Genomic DNA, 4,940 nt, shown 5'->3' with positions numbered 1-4,940 from the left:
GGCTCCGCCTTTCGGTCGCTGGCCGGCTCTGGTTCCTGTGACTCTGGGTTCCCTGGCTCCTTCCTGCGCCTCCATCCCCTACGCAGGCCGCCCTGTCCGCCGGAGCTAGGCCACCAGGTGCCAGCTCTCTCAGCTCAGCCTCCCTCCGCCTGCCCTGTTTGTGGAGGCTCCAGCAAAGGAGGATAAAGGCAGAACAGTGGCATTCACCCTGGGCGTGTACCCCAAGGCGTCGGAAACGGGCTCAAACACATACTTGTATGCAGATGTGCACAGCAGCACTATTAGCAATAGACAAGGTGGACACAAGCCAAATGCTTATCAGCAGCCAGTGGACAGATATAATAATCAAGGCCATCCATTCTGTAGAATAATGGTCAGCCATACAAAGGAGCGAAGTGCGGGTACATGTCGCATCGTGGCTGAACCTTGAAAGCGTCAGGCTCGGCGGAGGGAGCCACATACAGGAGGCACCGTACGATTCCAGGTGTCTGCAGCGGCCAGAGTAGGCAAAGCCATGGAGACGAAGAGCAGACTGGAGGTTTCCAGGGCTGGGGGCTCAGGGAGGGGTGAGGACGGACTGCTCGTGGGTACGGGACTTCCTTGCGGAGTGATGCGAGATGTTTGGGGACTTGACGTAGGGGACGACTGCTCAACACGGTGAGTGTACGGAAGGCTTTACCCCTCCCCCATGGAAGGATTGCCGGCATTTACGCCCCGCCCTGCCGAGAGCCGGGGGCGACCGAAATACGGGAACCCTTTGGACATCCACCATTTGGACGTCCAACGCTGCCTTTGAGAGTGAAGAATGCGTTCCGTTTGCTACGTTATTTGCATTTCACACAAAGGTTTCGCAAACACATAAACTTGTTGCCAGCACCGTGTATCGATGGTGGTTCCCTTTGGGTTCTGATAATGGGGAAAATCAGGAATGATCAAATATGGGAAGGTCAGGTTTCTCATTTTAATTTGTTTCTCGCGGTAAACTAATTAATCTCGACATGTTGCCTAACCAGAAGAATGTTATTAACCAAAGTCATATTTCCCTTTTTTTTTGCATTTATAACACAGACGATGCTAATTATACTTAATGAGTTTAACAACATATATAAAAGCTAATCTCCAGTTCCAAGACTCTAATTTGTGAGTTGCCATCTGTTTTTGGACCAAAGAATAAGGATTTGATTCTAAAGCTTTTTTATGAACAGCTTGTAATAAGAGCTGTTTATATATTAATTACTTAATGAATTATTATGGATTTTAGTCTTTTAATTTTCAGGCAATTTGGGGCGTATTGTGGTGACATCTGCTCATATTTTGACACTTCATGGTATTTAGCAATTTTATCATAAGGCTATTTTTTCCCCCCTGGTAATTCACAATATAATCCTGAAGAGAGTAACTCGCTTTTTTACGTCAGGTTACTATAAGGAATATTGTCCTATTACATCTGCGCTACAGAATGTTTCTCGTAATGAAATGTATTTTGATCTCATAAGCAAAATTAATGATCTCTTGTGACTGTTTCACTCTAGTACCCTGCTTTAATCTCTGTCCAAGAGTTGTAGACAAATTTTGTTTAAATATTGTATCATTAGTTTTTTTTTTTTAGTGGCAAACTTTTAAAATGGCCCTGATTATTTCTTGAGTCTTAATATTCCCTTGTGATATTTTCTAGAAATCTAACGATGCTGAGGGCCTACGAACCTGCGCCCTCTTAACCTCTGTTTTTAAGCAGCATAACTCTAAACATGACTTCACGAGAAATAACTTGAATTACCTTAGACGTTTCGAGAGGTTCTGTCTCATTTCACTCATGAGAAACATCTTCGTTCATTGCTTCGCTTGCGGATTTCAATTCTGTTACACCTGGCACCTTTTTATGATCCCTTAAAACGACTGAACAGGAATTTAGAGAAATCGGCAGGCATCGCATTGGTTGAGTTCTCAGGCTTTGTAGATGTTCGTAGATCACTTGAACTGGGTAGGAGGCTGGATTCATTCACAACCCAAGACATCTTGTAAGGAAGAAGGTAAATATCGTGAAATGATGCTCATTGACGGCTTAGTGTTTACAGTGACTGAATGTTTTAAAGTTTTGATAGGGGGACGACTGTCCCTTTATGAGAGAGATAAACCCGAGTTCTTGAGAAATCAGTGCGAGCGGAACTGCTTGTAAAATGGAAATTTATGAGTGCAGTAATGGAGAAGTTGAGACGTATTAGTCAGTGTCTTATTTTTGCTTTATTTTAGGGAAGCCCAGGTCAGGGGAAAAACATTCTAATGTGGTTTCTGTGTTTTCCTGAGCTTGGTGTTTAAGAGGTGGATATACACACATAAACGTGGCCTGTCGTGACTGTTGGCACGCCATCCTAAGCCATGTCTAAAGTTTCTCTAAGGCATCATTTCCTCCTTCAGGGGTGTGTGCGGCTTAATTTATCGGTGCCGTATGGTATAGTCCTTAACGATGTCTCACATGGGCATTAGTTTATCATGAAATGATGGCAGTCGCCATATCCGAGCAAAAATTAATCTTACCTACTTTGAGACCCTTTGCTTTCAAGGCTTCTGCACGTACAATAATACCTGACTGGCCGTCTTAATTTCTCCTTTTCCACTTTGCAAATAAAACTACGTAGTCTGTGTCAAAGTTTAAAACGGAGATTATGAGGCAAAATGTGTTAAGTTTTTGAGTTGGGACGAAAAAGGAAAACAGTGTATTCGATTTGAAAGAGAAAACACGGAGGAATGAGAGAAGTCAGCAGTGAATAAACAGTTCCCAAAGATTTTTAAGGTCTTTTGCTCGTTTGTTTTTTGTTTTTTTGGTTTTTTTTTTTACAAATCTCCCATTTCTCACCAGGCAGGTCCCGGGAGACGCTGTGCGGTCCCTCTGATCGGATGCTGGGGAGCTCATCGGTCCGAGGGTCTACACATGAAGTCACCATAAAGGTGAGTGCTCCACCTGCCGCTGAATGTTTGCTCTTCTTCCTGAAATGCGTTTACGGATTCCGTTTCAGGAAAAGACGCAGAACTGCATTTTGCCAAAGCGAAACACCTTCTGTTTGAAGATGAGGTTTCCGGAAGAAGGAGCAGGTATCCTTCTCCTTGCTGAAATCGAAGGTAGTAGATGGAGTATCAGTAAATCAGTATTTACATCGTCAGTTGTACCTGATGAATCAGACTTTTACTGCCTTCCAGGACTTTTGGGTACCGAACGAGCTATTACCAAGTTTTCTGAGTCTTAACAGGAGAGGATGTCAGCTTCTGAAATCAATCTGTCATGTCAACATTGTGAATTGAAATTAAGCTGAGTTAATTCATTGTAATTGGGCACACGAGTATAGATTTTATTGGCCTCCGGTATCTTTATTAGTTTCTTAATACGATTTGCGTCTATTTGCAAATTGATTTGCTGGTTAACCTTGAAAGTATTAGAGCGACGTGGAGATTACTATTTATAGATCGAATGAGATGATGCTTCCAGAACAGCAAAGCAGTCATAGGTACACACCGGCTTTGAGAGTTGAAGCCCACATCTCAAATTAAAACTTGAGGCCTACTTCCCACCCCCTAAAAAATATTTTTCTGTGATAGTTGTTGTTATCTTGTAGTAGACGGGATTTTAGGATTCGAATTTATTATTTTTGTGTTTTCTGGTTTTCTTTAATTTTTTTTTAGCCAAAAAAAAAAACAAAACAAAAACCACAGGGAACCTTTGTAATGTTTAAAGCATAAAGATGGAAATTAGGAGAATATTTTTGCTTTGTTTTAAAACAATCAGAAGTACAATGATGGGCTTACATTTAACTAAAGGAAGAGTCTTAGTGAGATATCTTTGTTAATAACCAAGTGTATAAAAATCGTTTTAACAAAGTAAATGAGTAAGAGTTTTGAGGTTCTACTTAAATATTTGAAAAGCGTCATTTGTTAACAAAATCCAAAATTTACGAAATGTTCGTGGAGTTGAGTTTGGGACTGGCTTTAACTTAGCATAGCGTTTTCCAAGTTCACCCACGTTGTGGGGCCTGAATCTTTTTCATGGCCAAATAATATTCCACCGTATGGATGAGACCCCATTTTGTCCATCCATTCCTGAATCGATGGGCACCTGAGTTGTAGTTATCGTTCATTAGGTACCAATCATGCTGTTGTGCATACTCGTGTACGAGATTTTGTGCGAACATGTGTCTTCGTTTTTCTGGGGCAGGTACGTGGGAGGGGAGTTGCTAGGTCATTAAGTGATGCCACGTCCGTCATTCGGAGGCGCCATCGGTCAATCCTTTTGGAGATGCGGTGGAACCGTATTCCGAACGTCCGAGGGAAGGTGGGAGGGCGGTCTGTCGCTCTTCGACACTTTGCTTGGCCGTGGATTCAGTCCTGGGGGCGCGTAAGCATCCGTGGAACAGAACCGGGCACACGCTGAATGCCTGCTGTGTGTGTGGCATCGGCATCTCGCTTCATAGGTGACTCGGGACTTTGTTGGAGCCTTTGATTGCTCACCGTGCAGTGTGCTTGTCTTGTGAAGAAATGGGAGAATCTTCGGGAGTGCAGGGTTCCCAAGCCTTTTCCCTCAAGGGCCAGAGAGCGGACGGTTTGGGCCCCGCGGGCGGGCCGGCGCCGCAGCTCCGCAGCTGTGCGTTTGTGGTGTGCACGCCGCTGTCATCACACGTAAGTGCACGGTCGTCGTTGAGTGCCAATAAAACTTTATCGGCGGACGCTGGACTTTGACGGTCACATCCATTTCATGGGTCGCAAACTTTGACTCTTCGGCCTTCTTTTTGAGCGTTTCAGAGGGTAGACACCGTCCCTGGCTCACAGGCCTCACGCACGCGGGCAGCCCTGACGAGGGGCACGCGCACACCAGCTGCAGCCTGTCGAGCTGGAGGACATTGGCGAGGCACGTGATACAGGCAAGTATCATGTGATCACTCAGCAAGGACACC

At 44.4% G+C, this 4,940-nt stretch overlaps 1 long non-coding RNA gene across 2 annotated transcripts in view; it reads left to right on the top strand.

The window, feature by feature from the left end:
- Window positions 1-4,940, top strand: part of LOC105308969 — a 114,326-nt gene that overhangs the window by 99,262 nt on the left and 10,124 nt on the right. For both annotated transcript variants that reach the window (XR_002778187.1, XR_897356.2), the window contains one exon: window positions 2,858-2,946. This is a non-coding gene — a long non-coding RNA (uncharacterized LOC105308969). The remainder of the gene's footprint in view (window positions 1-2,857; window positions 2,947-4,940) is intronic.

The sequence above is a fragment of the Pteropus vampyrus genome, unplaced genomic scaffold (genome assembly GCF_000151845.1).
Source record: "Pteropus vampyrus isolate Shadow unplaced genomic scaffold, Pvam_2.0 Scaffold647, whole genome shotgun sequence".
Taxonomy (NCBI): domain Eukaryota; kingdom Metazoa; phylum Chordata; class Mammalia; order Chiroptera; family Pteropodidae; genus Pteropus; species Pteropus vampyrus.
The sequence above is the reverse complement of the archived record's forward strand: the minus strand, read 5'-3'. Positions and strand labels throughout refer to the sequence as shown.